This window comes from Anabrus simplex, chromosome 13 (assembly GCF_040414725.1).
Source record: "Anabrus simplex isolate iqAnaSimp1 chromosome 13, ASM4041472v1, whole genome shotgun sequence".
Taxonomy (NCBI): domain Eukaryota; kingdom Metazoa; phylum Arthropoda; class Insecta; order Orthoptera; family Tettigoniidae; genus Anabrus; species Anabrus simplex.
The window spans coordinates 73,781,339-73,805,311 of NC_090277.1; the positions used below are offsets into that span (position 1 = coordinate 73,781,339).

A 23,973-nucleotide genomic window follows, 5' to 3' on the forward strand; every position below is an offset into this window, starting at 1 on the left:
CTCTAACTTACTGTGGACATGACCGATACAGAACTACCATTCTTTTCATATTCTGAGCAATGTACAGACAAAACTCTTACCATATTTTATTTATTTATATATATTTCTTGACAAAACAGGCCAAGCCTTTACAGCTCAACGTTAGGCCACTGAGGAGATATGTTTAGTGATTTCTGTTAACTGTTTATGTTTCATACATACTGTGAACATCAGCATTTTTATTTCATTTCTGTACTGTGTTCTACCAGCACAGAGCACAAATGTGAAAAAGTACAGGAAGTTATGCTTTAAATTTCTCTTTTCCAATGCCTCGCTTGTCCACTCCACTCACCTACATATGCACTCTGTGTTGCTTGCCAGCTGCACAGCACACTTAAACAGCCAGTGCCGTGCAGCCCTCAGTCACATACACGTGTCTGTACTCTGTTCGCTAGTAGAGATTCTGAACATTTCTGCATACCCCATACTTTCTCCTTAGAAATTTTGAATGCTAATATTAACACTTCACTGCTAATGTTCTGTTGCAAATTCAGTGCAGTACATTAGTGATGCGAATCAGTTACCCCTTGCGACCAACTAAAAAGTTTAGGAAAAATGGCTGATCCTCACTATTGGGGTCATTATGCGCATAAATTTTTTGCAACTTATTTTCAGATATTGTGTATAATCTGAGACAACAGGTATCCTACCCATCACTAGCCGACTTATTGCTTACTTTATTTTCTCTTGTTTTCTTTTGTTTTCCTACCCAGAGTAAACCAATCTTTAAATTTTTTAGTTGTATAAAATTTTATTTTGCTTTGGAATCACTATCCAGATGTAAGTGTGTCACCCTACATATTCTACAGATAAGCTGCTTCCTTTATATCTCCACTTAATTGTCTTCATGTTTCCTCTGGCCCTACAGGTAGGTACCCATTAGCCACATCATACCTCTTCTCTGCAAGTCTTCATAGATTTTTTATAATATTTTGCTAATTTCACAGAATTCAAACAATTTTGCTCCTACATTCAGACATGATCATATGCTTCTGAGTATCTTTCATTACAAGTAATGAAATTCACCTTAGATAAAAATTTAGATATTGTACATATAACTAGAAAGGGAACTTTATTAAACATTCTAAAAATATTTACATAAACCTAGATTAAAAATCTAATTCCATATATAATCTTAATGAGATTCAAGAAAAAAGGTCTTTGTTGACATAATTGCATAAGATCTGAAGCAACGTACAATTAAGTCTGCCACAACACGCAATACAGGTCCGTCATTCTTCTGCTCATCCCCCAAATCAATCTCAGAGCAGTCCCCAGTCAGTGCGAAGGTCAACAGCGATCCAGCACAGGGCTGGAGGAAAGAGGAAGCGGGTAATGTTCCGAACTCCTCTTATTAACTTTCATTATAACCTCCAAATTTTTCCATTCTCACTCTGCTTTATGGTTTCACTTTTAGATGCTGGCTACATTTTATTCCATGAAGAAATTTACGGAGCTCAAAACTTCACTCCGTTCCAGAAGTATTCCTCCGACCAGTCAATTAGTGTGGCAAACTGTTTGACCCACACCTGTTCCAACCAGATTCATCTTGCAAGACTGAAGCAATGAACATTTCTAAACATGGATTCTTTTTGCTATTGCCAATTGTATTTTATCTCATTAAAATGTTTATGTACCACTATTTTTATGCATATTTTTTCATCCTTGTATATTTTAAGCTGAAGATGACCTCTAGGCAAGGTCTGAACATGTCCTATGTAGCATTTAACATTTTCTCTGGGGTGTACAAAATTCCCTGTACTTTGGGCAAGGTATTGGCCTAACTTGTCTGTCCATTGGGACCCAATGCTCTGGATTTTACAAGGAAATTCCAGTTTTCTTCAGTTTATGTTCATATTTGGTACTTTCCTCTCCAAACATCTCTTGCAATGAAATGTTCACTGTCCTTTCATTCTTGCTCGTCTTATTTGTTCTTTCTACTTATTAGATGCTTGTATAATTCCTAAATGTTTTATTTTATTCACTACCTCTAATTCTACATCTTCAATCCACCACTTTTTTCTTTAGTTTTTTCCCTTTTCTAAATGTTAATTTTTGAATTCCATTTGGTTCTTGTGTTGCTTCTCTGCATATCGACTAATGGTAAAGATAGCAGAAGAATGTTATATGAAGACCATACCAGGCATTTCTTTAATGTTAAGTCATGGGCTTGTCCTGTTCATTCCCTCATTTTCCAAAATATCATTTATAAAGAGTAAAAGGATGGATGCAACTCGACCAACAGAACAGATTTTTCATGTATTGGACAACAAGACCTAACTTCTCAAATGGTTCAAGGAAGTAAAGAAGCACTTCAAGAACATGGGACTGAATCAGGACATCACACTAACAGATCAGAGATCAACAACTTCAAGGGCTTCCACAATGACCAAAAGCAGTACAGTGGCTGGGCAGAAGAGAAGACAGGCAGCAAGAGAAAGAATGGAACACTTTTGGACTAAAAAAAGGCTTCCAGAAATGCCTTATATCGTATTATACACCTGCATATTTTTTAAACAAATGGAGGCATGAAATTGGGGCGTGGGTTTTATTTGAGTCAATGTTGGCATTTTTTTCAAAATCAGCCTTCCTAAAGTTAGGGTGCGGGGATTATTTGCGCAAATACGGTACTTACTGGACAGAGTCTCTAATAGCCCTAAAATAGAAACAAAAAATATAGGTAATTTGCACCCATGCTGTCGTCCAATATTTGAATATAGCTTTCCCACCACTATGTACAGTAGTCTAATCTTGCATTTAACTGATGAATGCAGTTTACTATGGCATTAATAATTTTAATCAACACCTCTATTCTAGCCAGTTTCACAGCAACCTCTAAATCTGTAGTCATAATATATAATCTACCACCTTTTCGTTTTGAGTACTAGTCTATTATTTCGTGACAAATATATTGTCAAGTTGTTATTCCTTTCCTAAATCCAGACTGGTACACAAAGTCCAAGTCATCCTCCACCCATTTTAAGAGTCTTTCCCAGTATAAAGTTGATTAAGTATGTCCTCTATAACAATGTATTAGTTCTGTTCCTTTTGTATATGGGAATTATTCCTTCTTGCCTAAATCCTACCATTCTCTTTTCATCAAAAATTAGGTTAAATATTTGTTATTCCCAGCTATTTCCAAAATTCATAAGGAATTTCACAAAGAGCATCTATTCCACCCCCACTTTCCTTTGTTCATTACCTCCAATACTTCTATTGGATGTCTAATAAGAAGGGTGTTCTCCATATGCACAAGGGCCAATTGTATAAACATCACTGACTAAGTCTAAGTTCAGAAAATGATCCGAGATCAGACCAGTGTCTTGTATAACACTGATCTAAGACCAACTAATCGAAGTTCAATTTTGATCCCAGTTTATACGCGAGCGCTTGGCAACAGCACAAAAACAGTCTAGTGTTGCTAGTCTCAGTTGAGCAGTGTGAATGTTTTCATTCGTATTCTGTGTGCCGAGCAGAAAAAAAAAGACAAAATGACTGAAATATTTGTATTGAACAAGTAGAGGAATCATACATTAATCCCGTATTATGCAAGTTAAATTTGTCGGCATGCAATAGGCCTACACTTCTTTATTTCTTCCATTTCAGGCTCCTGCTTCCAAATCAGCTGATCTCTACACCTCGACCTCGCAGCTGATGTGCTCATCAAGTCACGGTCGCCTAGCATAAAATGAAACAGACCTTAAAACTTGATAATGAAATTTTAAAAAATTTCAATTTTGCTGAAAAGGAGAAAGTTAGGCCTGGACAATAAGGAAAACTAGGTTTAATTGCATAGTACAGTGGCATTATTAGACGCATATAGTTGTAAAGTACATTATGTTTTTGGCTATTTTTGTTGCAGATAAACTGTTCGTATAATTTAGTTTGAACCACTTTTCATAATAGCCAACTGTAAAATTTTTGTAAATATTGTTACCTAAATACATTATTAATAATTGCTGCCCTTATAGCAGTGTTTTCTCTTCGATGAAGATTTGCAGCAGGTACTGGAATTTCTTTGAATGCTCTTCTTGCAAACACAGCCTCATCTCTTTCAGGGACCTCATCTACTGCATTTACAGCGCTATTGTGGAAGACGAATGCTGCAACTATGATTACTGGAACACAAGCTAACTTCACTCTTAGCCCCATACTGAGACAAGAGAACCATCTTTTCACAACCCCAAATGTTCTTTCTATTGTTTACCTGGTTGCTTTATGGGCTCGATTATAAGCTACAATATTTAGGGACCTGAACCTAGCATCACAAATAACTTTAACATTTAACGAAAACCACCCATGATGATTCCTATAAATTTCTGCGTTATCACCCCCAGGAGATATGGGTTTGTGGGTACAATCCCTAGCGCCTATAACACCAGGGAAGTGTTTTACATAGGAAAAAATCACACATGATTTTCCTCATTTTGTTCAGAAGGCATTTTGATAAACTCGTGTTTCAGTGCAGCAATAAGATTAGATACGCGATGAATGGCTCTGCAGACTGTCGCTGTGTCTACATGCAGTAAATCACCAACGACTTAACTGAAAACTTCCTGTGGCAAAGAATCTCAAAGTTAGTAACATGTGCATTGGAGTTAGGTTTTAAGTAGAATATCATGCAACCTGAGTTCCAGCTGTTCCACGGTATCTTTTCCCAAGTGATCCCTCAGTTTTAACTTATCACTCAATTCTCTCATTGGATTTCCTCTTTCACAGAACACATGAGGAGCCCAACAAAATCATTTTCATCATCAGAAGATACATCCAAGAAATCTGAGTAATTAGACATCTGTAAAATACGAACGAGATAAGATAATAATGTAAGCAATTTATCGAGGTTATGTTATAGAATTATTACATTACACTGCAGTAAAAGAAGCGTAATAGTGCCTATATATGGACAACTATAGCTAGCAATGTAGGAGGTTAGACTTCAGTGTATTTTTCTAACCATTTATTATAAAAACACAGGTTAATATTTTATTAACAATCAGCTGTTCTTTTATCTCAAGTAGGAAACAACTCCTTGAACTAAGATCAAAGAGTTTGATCGGAGATATTTCTCCAGTCAAAGTTGATCGTAGTTCAGTGCGAATTAATCTCAGAATAACTTTTATACAATACAAACGTACGAGTTTTGCGTGAACCCAGATCAATTTCATCTCTGATCTAAGATCAAACGGTTTATACAATCGGGCCTAAGTATACCAGTCTCACCCCATTTATCACGACCCATTAATAATCCCTTGAAATACTCTTATCCATGAGGCAAATTTGTTTTCACTTTGCTGTTGAACGTAGTTATTTTCCCACTTTGGGAGCAAGGTTCATGACCACTAGGTTTCAACTCAACTGTTCGCGTATCTGCCTATCGTCAGTAGTCTATGGGCTGTGGAAGTTGAAAGGTACTATGAAGCGTGTACTCGCTCCCATAACTGTTAGGACGTGTTTGCTTCATGTGTGCTTGTTTTAGAATGCATGCACTTGATGTATTATTCGTATAACTTCTTGCTGTTAAAGTTCCAATATTTTCCACATTAGCAAATATATTTGCGATAGATTTTATTAGCGTAAATATAGGAGATTCATTTTTTTGTACACGAAATGTTTCTTGATCTAAACATTCAAAACTTATTACTTTATTATGAAAGGGATGAAAGATTGGCAACCGTGGAAGACATTAGTTAAGTACTTCTAAGCTTTCCGATGATCCACATCTTCCAGAAGGACAAGAACAACTATCACATGCAGGTTGTTGTGGAGGAAGAAGCGTACTGTGATATGGATCAGTGGATTTGGGAGCAGGTGAACTTTACAGCAACCAACATTTCAGATTTTGTTTAGGGTAGCAAACTGGTTATTGAACCAGGCAAAGCTAGTTTGAAAAATACAGTAAAAACTAGTTGCAAGGGATACTAGAACTTTTGAGTTTCTAAAATTCAATTTTGATATCACTGACAATATAGTTTCATACACTAATATTTGACAAATTGCATTCCACCATCAAATTTGTGAGGGAGACTTCAATGATACATGAATTATTCCCATTGAGAGAGTTACAACAGACAATGCTCGTATTTCGAGGGCGCTGCAGTTTCCTGTAGTTTATGCTGAACAAACCAGCCATATATGGGATAAGACAAGAGCAATCATTCAACAGACCCTGTTAAATGACTGAAGTGAAATTTAGGGGAGAACTTTCAGACAGTTTTCAAATCAAGGCAAGGAGATTGACTCTTCCTCTGCTCTTCAACTGTTGTGGATGAAGTTATTTGAGATTGGTGCGAAAATCCAAGTAATGAAGATTTTGAGAATGGGGTCAAACTAGGTTGTAAGAAGCTAACAATTGACTGCTTAACCTTCACAGATGCAAGCAGCTAAGGCAGGCCTCCAGATTTTATTTGAGAGAACACAGTTCATAACGAACATCAAGACAGCTCCCAGAAATTTACAGGTCAACTGGCGTGGCAATGCCAATATCTAGGCAAGTGATAGAACCTAATACTAAGGCATTCAAATCCAAGCTTATGCATTCCTGTACAGTAATTCGACCTGAAGCTCTGTATGCAGCCGAGTGCCTCTCAATGAATAAAGAGCTCTGAAGGAACTTAGATGATTCTGAACTGACCATTCTCTCAGCTGATAAGGATAATGCAACAGTCGTTATGGACACTGACGAGTATAAGAATACGATGTCTGCTATATTGTCAGCGCCTGTTTACGGACTGAGCTCCTGTGACCCAACCACTTGTGTCCAACGCCACCGTGAAGCTCTTAAGGCAATCAATTCCAAAAGAGGAGGCTAAACATCTGTCCCTGGAGGATGCAGTGCCACCTAGATTATATGGACTGCCTAAAATCTGTAAAAAGGATGTTCCCTCAGACCTATTGTTAGTGCGATAGGTTCTATGTATGCCCTGGCTAAATACCTAAGCAAATTGCTTCATCCACATAGGACGTACTGAATCAAACATCAGGGACTCTCAGTATTTCGTCAACAAGCTGTCAACCATAATCCCTGAACCTAATGCACTTTTGGGGAGTTTCAATTCAGAGTCCTTTTTCACTAAAGTGCCAATTGCCTCTCATGTCTCATTGAACACCTGTTCCACGAGGACATTAAGCTATTTTACCATTGCATGACTTCCAGCTATTTCTTGTGGGGTGAGAATTTTTATGAACAGATGGATGGAATGGCTATGGTAAGTCCACTTGTCGCCTGTAGTGGCTAATTTCTTAATGGAGCATTTTGAGGAGGCTATTGCTTCAACACCCGTCAAATCTATATGGTAGAGGTACGGTGATGCAGCACAAAAATAAGGCATTCTCGCGACACTTGCCAAGAGGGAGAGACTAATTTGTGAGCCATCAAATATCCAGGTGGAGACCGACATGCTCAAAGTCACGTTTGAGGGTAATGGTTACAGCAATTTGCAGATTCATAGAGCCCTGCATCCCAGAGAAATGACCAAGCAAAGCTCACAGAAGGAAGAAGTGAAGAACTGCCTACTTGCCTTACATTTACAACACCACAGATCGAATTGCCAAGGTCCTCCAAATAAAATATAAAAGTGTTTTGCACCACCACTAAAATTGCTCTTAGTCTGAGTAAAACCAAGGACAAATTGTCCCCACTTTTAAATCCTGGGGTATACGAAATTCCCTGTACTTGTGGTAAGGTATACATCGGCCAAACATGCCGGTCCATTGGTGCCCGCATCGAGGAACACTAGCGTAATATTAGTCTCAACCAGCCAGACAAATCTGCAATAGCTGAACACGCTCTATCGTCGGGTCATGTTCCAAGATGCTCGAGCTCTTACCCACACTAGACACTACAGGCCCAGGATTATATGGGAAGCTGTGGAAATACATAGAAATCCTAACAATTTCAACAGGGACACTGGCTAACAATTAAGTATTACCTGGTTGCCAGCCATTCAGGATTTACGTACTTCCCTGTCCTTTCACTATTGTTATTTTGTCTATTTTCCAAACTCATACGTTCCTCATCGCCAGATGTTTCATTCCAGGCTTGTGTCAATGTCCTATGTCACGTACACATGTTATGTGACCCTTTTAGACCAATTCTGATGGTTCGGTCAGCTTCTGCTTTGAACGCTAGCATTGTGCTATGTCCGGGGAGCCATCTGGTGACGAATGAACATACCATTTCCATTTCTATTATAACGTCTAAATTTCAAAACTTCATTGTATAAGAAGCCTTTCTCTTGGACAGTCAAGATTTTCTTCTGATGACGCAAAGCACAGTTCACTGCGAAACGTAAAGAATTTCACCTTATTTCCTCGACATGGCATAAGCCCAAAAGCCTATACAATATCATGTCTAAGTTCAGGCCGTGAAAGCATCAATAGCAACATTGTTTGCTATGTTTTTTAGCTACATTCTTTGATTAAGTGATTTTCAATGATTTGTATATCTTATGTTCTCAAGCAGCTGAGGATGATCAATTGTAGATCGAAACAAGTCCTTCAGATGGTAATTTTAAAATGTAAATACATTCTAATTTTAACAAGTAGAATTATCCCCATTATATAATTGTGAGATTTATCAATACAGGCATGATAAACTAGTGTTTTCAAAAGTAGAGACATAACTTTAAGAACAAATCTGTATAGTAAAGGCTATGGTTTTCCTGGTAGCAATGTAAGGAAGAGACTTGGACAATGAGAAAGGCTGAAGGTCTACGAACACTCGTTCAAACTATGGTGTTAGAGAAAACTGCCTGTAATTCCGTGGACTGCAATAAGATCTAGCAAGTTCATATAACAGGAAATCAACACAGGCTGCTCACTGGAAGGCAAATACTGTGCCTGAAATACTTTGGTTATGTTTATGTAAAGATATGATTCATTAGAAAAGGCCTTTTTTTTGTTAGTTTCTTTATGTCGCACCGACAGACAGGTCTTATGGCGACGATGGGACAGGAAAGGCCTAGGAATGGGAAGGAAACAGCCATGGCCATAAGGTACAGCCCCACCATTTGCCTGGTGTGAAAATGGGAAACCACGGAAAACCATCTTCAGGGCTGCCGACAGTGGGGTTCGAATCCACTATCTCCCGGATGCGAGCTCACAGCTGCACGCTCCTAATCACATGATCAACTCGCCCGGTGGAAAAGACCTTAAGGCTGGGGAAAGTAACAGGAGAAGAGGGGGAACAACATGAGGTGTATTGACTGCATCAAGGAAGTCACGGATCTCAATTTGGAAAAGTCTTTGGGAAATAGTCAGGACAGAAGGAAATTGTGTACTTTGATCTGTGCATCACAAAATCTGAACCGACTAAACTAAGTGCAGGTTCCTCGCAATTAATATTATCAGACTGAATTTGAATTATCAAAATAATTCATCTCCCACTGATGTATCGCCATTCATGTAACTCAAAAACAGAGTCCAGATTTTTATTACCTATTAAGTGCAAATGAAGTTTGTTCACTCACTCATTCGAACCTCCTATTTGAGCAGGTTGGCTAGCAGCAGGTAAAGCAGCTGGTGCACTTAAGGACAGTATCAACAAAGTTACAAACAAACTTAAAAAGGAGAGCAGCTGACGAAAATGTTTTGACACCATGCTAATATTTTAACAAAATGTGCATTGAAGTAATTTAATTACAAACTTGCTATCAACACTTAGATAAACTTATGTTAGTAGACACTGAACATTGATGCTGTAAAAGACTGAACAACTTAAACATTCACCATTATTACATTGTTTTAGTATAGAATGAATCAAGTCATTTACCAAATCTTGGTTAAGCAAGTTCCTTTTGCTGCTATTAAAGTTACCAGCTGATCTGATATTTATTTCACTTGCTGTACTGGAGACTGGAATAAACATTTGCTTTGCTAGCAGAGCAGGTCTTTGATATTCTGTGCTGTTATTTCTCCACTATACAAGATCAAAAAGGCCATCTTTTAATAAATAAATTGTAGTAAAGAACATTTATTTGTCCATAGTCTACACCAATATTAACTCATTTTTAACAGATCTAATAACCTATTCCAAAAACAGTAAAGGGACGGAGACCTGTTTCGCACATTTTCATGCACTTCTGTGCAATGTTTTGATGACGATTCTTATTTAAAAGGGCCTAACATCTAGGTCATCGGCCCCTAATTGTATGAAATGAGATGAAATGTAATGGTAATTTAAAAGTCAAAAAACTCATCCACTGACCATAATTCAAAACATGATTAATTTTCATTTTCATGATGAAGAATGAATGGATGAATACGGATTTAAAGTGTTGAATGGTGGAACATCCCTGAATTGATTCCTCATAAGCAACACAAACCCATGGTGTTCCTCACATAGTGGGTACCAATCACAGGCAACGTAGACCCACGATGTCGCTCGTATAGTTGTAATAATCGCAAGCAACGCCCAGACCTGTGGTGTTCCACATGTAGTGGTACTAATAATGGGTACTGTAAACCCATGACGACCCACCCACTGTTTCTACTAATCACAAACCTAGTGTCTACCCAACATAGTGGTACTACTCGCAAGTAAAAGCGATGCATGGTGTTCCTTGTGTGATGCTAATAATTATAAGTTCTAAATTAATCACCCCTTGGACACCCCTTTTATTCTCCTCTTACAACAGAGAGGGCACACCTTGGGTGTATTCTTCGTATGCATCCCCCACCCACAGGGGGTTGTGCGTTTGGTCCGCAAGAGCTATTTTATTTTGCTGAAGTCCGCCGGCAAGCCAGTTAGGACCCCCCCTATCTGCCTCGTGGGACACCATGTGGGAGTATCACCTCTCCCCCTGCTACGCCAGCGCAGTAGGTTCGTGGTGCAATCTTTTGTTTGATGTGGTACTGGACGCACTGTATTCGGCTGCACTTTATACATGTGTGCTTTAATGTGTGAGGTAGTAGATACCAACTTCAATATGGAAGCACAACATTTACATGGCACATATCCTGCATGTTTACCATTCGCAGTCGTTACTAGTAAGAAGTATTCCCACACTTCAGTCTTCATCCTTTCTTACTTTAGTAATCCATATTGGTTCCACTCAGGTTTTGCTTTCACCCTGTCTTTGGATGATGTTCACAACGAACGTCTTGGCGACTGCAAATGTGAATCAGTGTCACTGAATCTGGCACGTTTGCTCAGGTTATACTCGCTAGTGGAGCAGGGCTTAACTACAGAACTATCTTCAGTCGATTGACTGTAAATGGGGAATGTAGCCTTTTTCTGCAGATACCTACAAAGATATTAACAGGTTCCATTGTTAAAGTATCTTTGAGGAACTTAAAGATCATGCACTTATCCCATGGTGTTCCTCACATAGTGGGTACCAATCACAGGTAACGTAGAACACAGTTGCCTGTTTCCACCAAGACAGGCAGATGAACATCGGGCTCAATGGCAAAGAACAGCCAATTGGGGATCCCGCCCCCCAGCTTGACAGACCAATAGGCAAGCAGGGTACCATAGCCTGGACTATATGAGGTGGAATTACAACACCACCACTTCATTCCAGAGAGCTTTGCCGCTATCCAAGTCAGTAGAAACCCTTGACAATGCCAGATGCAGTCTTTGGTGAAACCTTGGGACCATTACATGCTCCTAGCCCACTGCCTACAAGCCTGGGAAACACAGACATGATTTAAAATCCTAGTTGCGAACGAATCTAAGTGTTCCTTCCTGTAAAATATCTTCATCTATCAGACAATGTTCTCAGAACTGGAAAGACATTACACTGCATTTTAAATCTCTTGAGATATGCGCCCCTTCATTAGTTGTAACAGAGCCGTCTAAGCAGCTGCTAGACTGTACACTGCTCCTTTACCTGCCTGAGCGGGAGCTTGCATTTCGTCTACCTAGATAACAAACATTACCAGACGAGAGGTTGCTGATGAACACTTCTACTGTTACCAATACTGAATGTTTTATCAACTCATGTCTGTATGTATGATGTGAAGAAATCCATCCCTAATTGCACATTTCCAAAGCATGTAAAGAATTATTAAGGGCTAAAATTCAGCAGACTTTTACAGAAGAATCGGCATCAAACTTTGTATACCAGTATCTCATCCCATGCTGCAGTCTTTCATAATGAAAGGGTTTTTTTCTTAAATATCTGTCCAAAACACTTGGCCATTTGTAGCAAGTAGTATTTATACCTCTTACTAAAGCAGGATATATTCAATTTTATTGGCAAATATAGATGAAGTTTTATCTAGCCAAGAAATTTTTTTTTACACTCTGCTTTAAGTCGCACCGACACAGATAGGCCTTACGGTGGTGATAGGATAGGAAAGGGCTACGAGTGGGAAGGAAGCAGCCGTGACCTTAAGGTACAGCCCCAGCATTTGATTAGTGTGAAAATGGGGAAACCACAGAAAACCATCTTTAAGGCTGCCAAAAGTGGGGTTCGAACCCACTATTTCTTGGATGCAAGCTCACAGCCACACGTCCCTAACTGCATGGTCAACTCACCCAGTCCTCCACCAACTGAAGTAACTGCAAGCTACACGCTTTGATACAAGCGACCTCTACTAAGGTATGCATTTCCACAACTTTCATGGAAAACGTGTGCATCTCAAATTAAAGTTTATTTAAACAGAAAGGATATTTATACATCCATGGGGGAATTTAACCTCCGCTTAACCAATAATTGCACCCCCACCCCCATTCTCTCAAAAACAAGAGAAGGGTTTCTTTATGCACAATATATTAAAAACAAAGAACCTTTCAAAGGTATTAACAAGGAAAGAGGTACTTGTAAAAGAAACCACTTTTCCCTTTACAAAAACCAAATGATCATAAATGTCTCAGTCACGGCCAGCCATCAACGGCTGCTAACTTCAGATGATAACCAGCCATAAGACATAGCCTGCACAGTTGCTAGGTTACGTATCACTCATTTTGCCTCGTTACGTTACATAAATTTTTGGATGACCCCCAATAAGACACATTTATGTCAAAAACTATTAAACCATAAGTCAAAATGCAGCAACAGACCTGTTTCTGTACAGATGAATGATTTCCCAAGTAACATGTGAACAGCATAGATGATATGAGACTACGGTGAATGTGCTTGTCAAGTCTGCAGTACAGATGGAAAGTTTGTGGACACCAGGGCCTCTTCCAGTCTTCTCCGACCTGCTTGTTCTACCAGAAATGGACAGAGCTGATTCCACCTTCAATGCCTTGTTTTCAGTTCTGGATATGTTGAGTATACCTAGAAAATAAAAGAAACAGAATTTAGACAACCAGTCATACATATAATGCTGACTCAAGAATTCATGGCATGCAGTAAAAAAGAAAGTCCTCCCAAAAAATTTCTAACAAAGTATGAGAAAAGGTTGTTCCAAAGAAAGACTAGGAAACCACAATCCTCAGACCGGTACGTTATCTAAACAGTGCAGTATGCATTTCATTCTACACAACTGGGAACTCTACAAATCCATAAAAATGGTTCAGCAAATTCTTGACCTGTACCAGTCTCTCAGTAGCAGCTTATGATGAATTATGTTGGTGCTTCTGCACTGTGATCCCAGCCCATTGCAGCCAATGTGACAGACAAATCTAAATTAGTATTACATACAGGAAGCTCTTGTGCATGCGTCCTCCAACCCCATGGAAAGGCCTAATTTCTCTCCCCACCTTGTGCCCTGTCAACTTTCAAGTTCCCAAAAATGAATAGGGAAAAAAAAAAAAACAGGTACCAGTACGCATGTATTACAATTTGTAAGACTTCCTGACTGAGCAACTTTCAAACTGATGTGCACAAAAAACAGTTAAGGCTACACAAAATCTTTCTTCACCTCAAAATTAATTTTGATCTAGTATTGACACTCATTTACAGAAGTTCCAAGATATGTATGCAACTTTCGGAGCCAGCTTTCTTAACAGAGGAAATCACCTAATGCTGTCCGACTCGTTGGCTGAACGGTCAGCGTACTGGCCTTCGGTTCAGAGGGTCCCGGGTTCGATTCCCGGCCGGGTCTGGGATTTTAACCTTAATTGGTTAATTCCAATGGCACGGGGGCTGGGTGTATGTGATGTCTTCATCATCATTTCATCCTCATCACGACGCGCAGGTCACCTATCGGTGTCAAATAGAAAGACCTGCACCTGGCGAGCCGAACCCGTCCTGGGATATCCCGGCACTAAAAGCCATACGACATTTCATTTCACCTAATGCTAACGTTCCTATATTCATTTTCAAGACCAACTTCGAAGAATTCACCTTCGTCTACTACTATGGAGAAATATCTTGTTGATTACCTGTAGAATGCTCATTCATGTATTGACGTAATTACTTTTATGGCCTCTTCACATCTGCATCGTTCCCCTTCAGATTGACAGCAGCAGGGATGATCCAGAGCCAAACTGTACGGTCTTGAGCAAGCATGTCCCAGGTTTGTGGATTAAGAGCCATCATCTTCATACTGTACTTAAGCTGGTGCTTGTGGCGCCTCAGAGACTCCACGACGTCTGGTGGCAGAAAGTTCACCATACAGGATTTGGCGTGGAAATCTGGCATCACTCATCTGACTGACATGACCAATCCATCTAAGTTGATGACCAATGATGGACGATTCTATGCTCCTGGCATGCGTTTTCTCAAGAACAGCAATGTCTGTGACATTGTCTTCCCTTTTGATCCTAAGGATGGATCGAAGATTTTGTTGGTGGAAACGCTCAAGCTTTTTCAAGTCACATCGATAAAGGGGCCAAGTTTCGCAACAATACAGCAATGTTGTGACAACAGTGTGGTATTTAAAGATAAGCTATTCACCGAGTTCCGTCGGCATTTGAAAGCACAGTGCCGGACATTGAATATGTTGCGCTGATCTTCAGAAACTAACAATTTACACCATTTTGGGACTTCATATTTATTAAATTGTGTTGTGACTTTGCACCTGATAGTATATGCAGGCTGGCTCACTTAACTGTTCACCTCTTGTAAAGATTTTGAGACAGTGCCAAACTTGGCGTGTGTTGTGCTGCTATTCAGAATATTGCGCCTTACTTCATATAAGTGACTGACCTACTTCTAGATTTTATGATTTAAAATCGCACAGTGCCAATCCCCATTATTTTATATTGCCTCTTCAACTTTTGTGAAAGACTCATTCTTTAATTTCTTATTTACCTATGCATTGTTTTTGCATTTTATTCAGATGACCCGGATTGGGGTCAAACCGGTACTGCTTCCGCTTATAATTAAATAAGAATGTAACACTACATTTCTTATTTATTTGTATTGAATAGGTTGAACTACGTTATTTGTTATTTCAATTTAACTGTTTAACAGTGTGGTACACCATGAATTTTGTCTTCACGGTCAGGTCCTTATTCATGAACACCCAGTGTGACAGTCTTCCAAATACTGCAAGGGCAGAACCAATTCTCTTATCTCCACATTTTGTTCACAGTTGCAGCGCACAGAGGATACTGTGGTCTACCTGCTTTAGTGGAGTAAGATTTTGAAATGTGGAAGGTTGTGCCGGGACCTTCGTCTTTTGAACATTAATGGTCAGACCACAACGATCACATGCACTCTTGAAGTAGTTAACTGACTGTTGCAATTCCTCTGGTGTGAGTAGGTGATGCAGTATCACCTGCATACAGCATTTTGGTTACCTTTGTAACCTGGGTGAGTCTCCGGGAGCAAAGTCTTGCCAGATTGAAAAGCCCTCCATCTTGAACAGTACCTCAATCCTAATTACAATATCAATGAGAACCCTAACATTCTTTTTGACAATTCTTCCCATTTATGTCAAAATAAAACTGAAAAGTACAACATTAAACCCTCCAATTCATATACCCCTAACAACCGTCCTCCACCTGACCGTCCCCACTCACCTCCATCATAAGCCATTCCTTTATACTCCATTGGACAGTCTAAGGTTTGTTTTGTGTGTCTACACACTGGTTCACAAGGCACCTGGGGATGACATACAATTTTATACTCATCTTAATATTACTCCATTTTCAACATATCGCAGTGTTGAGACTGCAAGGGCACTGTGTTACACTCTAATCATGGTAAATTCAATCAGGTGGCAATTCCTCTACACCGAAATTGTAAAGAAAAAAATAGAAAAAACTATTTCCACCTATTCTAAAAAATTGCCCTGATTATTTCCATGAAGAGTGGTATTACGCAAGATATCAATATTTTTATTTTTGGCGAGGAGATCGTGGGCTGCATTACAGGCCCTAACATTACGCCCCTGAGCTACAGTGTCTTGTAATTTACAACCTGCAACAATAAAGTTCGGTGAATGAAGTCAGAACGGTCGATCTGGTAACACTGGCGACAACGCTGCACCTGCGTAGCAGCAGGTTTTGACCACTTGCTCCCAACATTGTTCAGTTGAACATCGTGTGTGTGCCGTGTAAGACCTGTCTGACAGTGCGTGTTTAGTGCGTTGGTTCTGAACTGCGAACAGGAACATGAACGACCAAAACATCAATGTACAGTTTTGTTTTAAGCTTGGCAAGACACCGAAAGAAACATGTGATGCTGTAAGTGTTTATGAAGATCAAGCACTGCCCTTGATATATGTACGAGTGGTTCGCCGGCTTTCGAGGAGGCCGACAGAGCATTTCTGACAACCCCCGTAGCGGAAGACCGGCGACCGCTGTCAGTGGCGAAAACATTGAGAAGGTAAGGGCATTAATCACGAATGATCGGCGATTAACTGTGCGCATCATAGCAGATGAACTGCAGATTAACCGTGAATTCATGCGACAAATCATACCCAGAAGTTAGGGAAGAGGAAAACTTGTTCTCATCTTGTGCCGCATCACTTTACTATCAGAAGCAGGCACGTTTAGAGGCTTCAGAGGATTATGTTGAAACGGCAGATGCGATACCAAATTTCTTGAACTGTATTGTCACCGAGGATGAAACCTGGTGTCTCAGGTACGACCCTGAAACGAAACGGCAAAGCATGGAATGGCATTCTCCAGGAACCCCTCATCAGATAAAAGGTCAGAGCCGAAAAGTCGTGCATCAAAATGATGCTCATCACCTTTTTCGATAGTCAAGGCATTATCCACAAGAAATTTCTACCGGAAGTAACGACGTTTTGAACACCATCCCAAAGGAAGCCTTCTTGCAAAGTTTCCAGGACATGTATCGCCAATCTCAGCAGTGCATAGTTATGGGAGGGTACTATTTCGAAGGACAGTAAGGTCACTATCGTGCACTGTTTATGTTGATAGTACAGGCCTACTCACTGAACTTTGTCAAAGGTTGTATTATGGTCTAGCATTAGGTCAAATACCTACTCTGGTATTTTAACTAAGGACCTAAAACTTTTAGGAGGGAAAGATAGGTACTCAGGATACGAATTGAATAAGTGATATTCTGGGATCTAACTATACAACTTCCCAATCATGTCTAAAAATCAGTTTCAATATAGTAGAAATTAACGCAGCCAATGGATAAGTTACACAAGGTTAACAATGTATATGATTATGTACATTTATGTGTCTACACAGAAATGTGACAGTGATATTCACCTATGGCCGAGAGTGATCACCCTGTATCTGTTGCAAGGTCCTTCACAGAGTTTATATTCGCACAGTTCATCTTCCTTGTGGGAAGTTTCAATATGAAACCATACCACAGAAAGGAACAACGCGAAGAAAGAAATGGATAAGAAAAACAAAATGTTTCAGAGGGATGAGAATAAGATAGAAAGGTTACATGTGGAATACAAAAGATTGAAGCTACAAGTAGAGTATCAAAGGAGGAAAGAAGAAATGTTGGGGAGAGTTTACCAACAAAATTGAGTAAGATAGTCGAGGAAATCAGAAACTATTATACAGAGTAATAAAATCGAAAAGAATAAATCAAGAAAAAAATTCAAGGCATTGGAGAGAGATGGATCCATAGTACATGACAAAAAGTGTCTTCAGAAGGTGATTGCAAAGCATTTTGAAAAACTTTATGAGGATGACTGCTCAGAGGAAGGAGATTTAAAAAATTGAAATAACAGATGGAGAAAAAGAAGAGAACCCGATAACATGGTTGGAACTTGAAAGGGCAGTGAAAGCAATGACCAAAGGTAAAGCAAGTGGAAAAGATGAATTCAATGCTGATATGATTAAGGCAGCAGGAAGCATTGGACTACAGTGGCTATTCCAAACCCTCAATGCCATATGGAAGGATGAAAAGATACCTGAAGATTGGCAACAAGGAAGCATTGTACCATTGTTCAAAAAAGGAAGAAATGTGAAAATTATAGAGGTATAACCCTATTATCACATGGACTAAAAATAGGAGAAAATCATAGACAAAAGACTGAGGGATATAATAGAAACAGGAAGAACAATATGGCTTTAGACCAAATAGATCAACAATAGACTTTATATTTACAGTGCAAACAATGGAAAATCATCTGGAAAGGAACAAGGAAATCTTTGTATTTTTGGATTTGGAAAAAGCTTATGATACAGTTAAGAGAAAACATGGTAGGCTATGGGAATGCCTACTGAAAAGTAATTTACCAAAATCATTAATTAACAAGATAAAAATCTTGTATCATGAATGTAAAAGCAGTGTACAAGTGGGGAGTGATGACAAACATTTTATACAAAAAAATGTATCAAGCAAACAAGTGCACTGTCTTTTTTTTGCTATTTGCTTTACGTCACACTGACACAGATAGGTCTTATGGCGACGATGGGACAGGAAAGGCCTAGGAGTTGGAAGGGAGCGGCCGTGGACTTAATCATTGTTTATTATATTTATGGATGAAATCTTAAAATGTGTAAAACAGTATCAGTAGTGGTGAAGTGAATGCTTTGGCATTTGCAGACGTGGTAATTTGGGGAAAGGGAGAAAAGTACAAAGGAGAGTGGACATTTAGAATGAAAATCTGAAGGAGTTTGGAACGGTAATTAGTAAACAGAAAACTGTAATCGTGCACCAATTGTAACATATGGACTAGAAACACTGGTAACTAATAAGAGACAAGATCCAAGCAGTAGAATTAATTTTTAAGAACATCGGTTAAACAGACAAGAGATAGGATTCAAAATAATTCTTTTGCTAGTGGTTTTACGTCTCGCCAACACAGATAGGTCTTATGACGATTGGATAGGAAAGGCGTAGGAGTAGGAAGGAAGCAGCCATGGCCTTAAGGTACAGCCCCAGCATTTGCCTGGTGTGAAAATGGAAAACCACAGAAAACCATCTTCAGGGCTGCCAACGGTGGGATTCTAACCCACCATCTCCCGGATGGAAGCTCACAGCCATGCACCTCTAACCGCACTGCCAACTTGCCCAGTAATATTAAAGTCAGAGGAAGAGCTAAATATAGAACCGTTGGTACAGAACATACAGAAAGCAAGACAGATGGTTCAGACATGTAAAAAGAATGGGAAGAAGGGAACAGGAAAGGGAACGTGCGGGAGAGAGATCAGTTGGAAGACCGAGAAGGTGAATGGATCAGATTTGGAAGGACATTAGAGAAGCTGGATTGGATGTGGCAGAAGTAATGGAACAGGAAAAGTGGAAGGACAAAGGAGTGGAGGAAGCTTGTTAACCACACCCAGGCAACTGGAGTGGGACACATGACAATAGCATACAACGAAGCAATTTATAGGTCAAATAGTTCTATGAAAATTTCACCAGATTTTACTAAATTATTTTTGAAGCCGTTATGACTTTTTTAATAATTCATGAAGGATTGATATATCGTTAAATCTTAAGCACCAAAACAAAGTGTAAACAAGAAATTTATGAGATTGGAAAGTAAGTGTAACTATATTTATACATGTAACCTCTACTCTGTAGCGGACGGTTAATAAAACTCAGTACAGACAAATACCGATTGTGTGTGGACTGGAATGATGGCCATTACTGAAGCAGATCCGGAATTTCTGATCCGCAAGCGTCAGTACTGTTGAGTTGTGGTGATACTGAAGGTTGTTATATGTGTGAGTCAGTTTACAATTGTTATTTTAGTCAGTATAATGGAGCAGCAATGGACGACGCATGTGCTCCTCCAGGCCAAATAAGAGTCCTTGTCACAAGTTATTACCGTTTATCGAACTGTACGAAACTCTGGCAGAATTGACATGACATGCTTCCAATCCAGAATATATATATAAAAACAAAATAAACAATAGTGTGCTTGATAAACTATTATTGTAACACAAACCAAGTTGAAAGCTAATGCAACCCGTTAAGACGTTAGAAAAAAATTACCTTGCATTCAAATGACCGTAAAGAACGAAAGAAAATAGTCTAAAACGCTCGGGAATTGGGACATATAGTTATATACAAACCATCGTGGGTGTTTTATGCACGTCAGTTTTTGAATAAAGCAGAAGTTCCTTACGTGAAACTTCGTGCCTTCGTGTTACCAAATACAGTAGAGACAATACACGACACTTACGGATTTCGCCTTGCTAAATTGGGAGACAATTCGACGGTGGCGCTCCTAGTGACTTGACCTGGACAAATCGCGCTAAATTCAAATATCAATGGAAATGTATATACGGAAATGGATAAATAAATCACGTCTAGAAAGACAGTGGTATTGAGATATTAACTTCGAAGTTGCTAAAGCAATTCTGGATAAATGAATGAAGAATTATTTAAAAGGTTATTATTCAAAGACTGAAATTAGACATATAAACAAGGTGTGAAATGGACTGCTGTGAAATGGTTTGATCTTTCATTTATGCATTACTTTTTTAGCTTTAGCATACCTGCCTGAAATCTTACGGTTGGATTTGTCTTTTTTCCTCATTTAAAAACAATGTATCATCACATTGAGACATTTGTCAATAAAAATATCGGCACATTCCTTACACATAGCTGGACAATTTTCCTCTTAACATGAAGCCAACTAACAGAAAGAAAATCTATAAAATCCCGGCTTTAATCTGAGAAGAGGGATAAAAGAAAGAAAAGTTTGAAAATGTTGCCGATAGTGATGCTTTGAGGAATATTTACGCACAATTAGAGTAAAAATGTAACATACCCTTGGCTGTATAGTCGAGGATTTTTAAAGTCGCTGGCCTGGAAATGATCTGAACAGATCTTATAATTCTTATACATGCGTAACGTCCCTTCTTTCTTGTACACTTTATCCAAATCGCTTCTGTGACATTTCAAAACCCACAGATCACACCTACAACAACACATCGGTATTGAAGGTTAACTGCTGCACTATACAATAAAATATGCGTATTATATTTTAAGCCCGTTAAAACATGGGTCGAGCAGGTCAGAAGATTATGAAGTACTATAAAAATCTCTGTCACTGGAAGAATATATATACAAACACAATATTACTTACATGTTCTTGTCACGAGGGAACCTGAAGAACGAACGCGCATTTTTCTCTACTTCGTAATTACTGCAGCCAAACACAGCACATACCTTTCCCCTCATGTTGAGAGGAGATATCAAGGAATGACACACGCTACTATTTAATTATGTCAACTCACTGAAAACGCATAAATAACACCAAAAACTTCACACAAAAATACACGTGCTCTTATGACAGAATCAGTACCATTCAGGTCTATCCGCTAGAGTGAGCTCCAATAGCTGTCCCTCGATATCTCGCTCAGTGTCGTGTATTGTCTCTACTGTATTTGGTGTTACTTCGACTCCCTCCCTAGTGCTGAATCGATAGACCTCGGTTATCTTCGAGATTCGTACTGGCAACCTCTGACAAAAAATATGAAACCATTATGCATCGCCGTGAGACATCTAGCGGTCTAATTGCAACACTTTAAATACTGTTGTTATTTACACAGCAAAGTCAAAATATAGGTTAAGCTTGAAGATGAGAGAAAAATCAAGGTATATCACAGGAACCTAGAACTCCTACACTGAAACGACGGTTTAGAAAATTCATATCAATCGATCATACTATCGATTCAATTCAATTTCATTTCCATTCAGTTCGCAATATTACCGGAACCGGGGCAGCTCCCTCCTTTTACTCCTCACCCTCGTAAAACGAAATATCACTAAAAGTTTCGCGGACTATATGAACCGGTACTCTTGAACGCAACACAATACGGTACTTCACATGTTTCTACAACTGCCGCACTAATGAAAACTAGCGACATTATAGCGGTAAACTTGAGTCCTCAACATTTCTTCCAGTTGAAAGATACTTCAATGTCACCGCTAATCTCTCTGCCACCGATTAACAGGTTCGCTTGTGTGTAACTTTCCTTATTATAAAGGGCCCCATACACGCGCAGACTTAGTCGGAGGTAAGTCTGCGCAAACCAGTCTCTTCATACATGTCTCTGTGTGTATGGCCGATAAGTCTGCCGACAAAAAGTCTGCAGGCAAGTCTCTGACATTCTGGCGCTGCTTGAATTCAGCCGGAGACTTTGCGACGAAAGCGCTATCTCAGAGTTGCGGCAATAAATGTAAACGTGGTAACCTACAAATATGAAAACTGAAATATTTTTTGCGCGTATTTTTCGTGCAGAGCGCTACATTATGTCCAAATAACAACTCATATTCTATACCGACTATCTAATTAATTTCAATCCGCATATATATATTTCAACCATCCGAAGCGCGAAATCTTAAACAGAAAACAGCTGAGCGCGTCGTATTCAACTTCCTCGGTAAATAATCATTTAGTCTGAGCGTGTGTGTGCAACTGCATATTTCCGACTTACCTCCCGGAGGCAAGTCTGTGCAGGTAAGTATTCCAGAAGTCTGCGCGTGTATGGGGCCCTTAAAAGGCTCTACCGGAATCATTCCAAGTACTCTCGAAAGTACTCCACGGCCAACTCGGAAGTTCAAGATGGCCATGCCTCCACACATTCGGGGGTGATACTGACAATCAGCAACTGTATGTTGTATTTATCTCAACAACTTCATATGGGAATACTATTCTCGTTTTTTAAGCCATTCTTAAACCTATCTTTTATGTTTAACACTGCGTTTCGTGCAGAGTTAATATGATAGGTTTTTTTATACACATGCCCGACTTTTACGATCCGTTCTGATGGAATACCACAAAGTACTGACCATAATACAGACTACATGCAGGATTCAGATCGATCTGAGTACACTTCCCGTATTGAATACGATCCCCGTTTACATGTAGTAGAGTACCTATCGTATTAAATCCGCCAGGCAACCTCGACGTATACGAACGATGCAGAATTGTAGTAAAATCGATATCACCTCTTAGAATTTAAAAACGCCAAATGCAGTACAACAGAAGCCCAGGAGATAACTTTCAGTTTTGAAAGTACCGGTATGTGTGGTAGCCTATTCCAAATGTAACTGGTGCATTAGGTGGAGAGCACATTTCAATTTTATCCCCAACAGAAGGTTATCGTAATTTTGTTAATTGCAAGGGCTGGCCGTCTTAAAATATGATTGCAGTTGCTGATCATTTATACAGGTAAGTATATTTACCGGCTCATTATATTTGTTATTTAGATAGAACTTTGACGATTTCGTCAGAACCAGCCAGAACAAACATGGAGTGTGCGAAGTCTTTTTCAATACGATCTCAGTACGATCCGAGTTTACATGGAACTCAATTCGAACAGTACCGTACAATACGGTACCAGATTTTACCGTATCGACCTTCAGACCATCGGACTCAATCCGAACTGAGTCTCCGTTCACATGGCGTTTTCAATACGGGAAGTGTAGGCCTACTCAGATCGATCTGAATCCTGCATGTAAACGGGGACTGTTCGGATTGAGTCTCAAGATCTATACGGTACGGTAAAATCTGGGATCGTATCGTACGGTACTGTTCGAATTGAGTTCCATGTAAACGCGGGTCATACCGTACCGAGATCGTATTGAAAATGACTGCGCACACACCCCATGTTTGTTCTGACAAAATCAAAGTTCTGTCGAAATAATTACCGGTATAATAAGCCAGTAAATATGATCAACTGCAATCATATTA

At 39.3% G+C, this 23,973-nt stretch overlaps 2 long non-coding RNA genes across 3 annotated transcripts in view; one reads left to right on the forward strand and one right to left on the reverse strand.

Moving 5' to 3' along the window:
* Positions 1 to 3,966, forward strand: part of LOC136884637 (uncharacterized) — an 83,598-nt gene extending 79,632 nt beyond the window's left edge. The window contains exon 7 of one of the 2 annotated variants that reach the window (XR_010861395.2): positions 3,646 to 3,966. This is a non-coding gene — a long non-coding RNA (uncharacterized lncRNA). Of the gene's footprint in view, positions 1 to 1,456; positions 1,793 to 3,645 lie in introns of those variants that run through there. The other variant, XR_010861396.2, reaches the window with a different exon arrangement.
* Positions 1 to 20,417, reverse strand: part of LOC136884638 (uncharacterized) — a 34,565-nt gene extending 14,148 nt beyond the window's left edge. Inside the window, exons 1-2 of the long non-coding RNA XR_011018889.1 lie at positions 20,342 to 20,417; positions 13,046 to 13,265 (exon numbers count right to left, since the gene is read on the reverse strand). This is a non-coding gene — a long non-coding RNA (uncharacterized lncRNA). The remainder of the gene's footprint in view (positions 1 to 13,045; positions 13,266 to 20,341) is intronic.
* Positions 20,418 to 23,973: the final 3,556 nt, after the last annotated feature.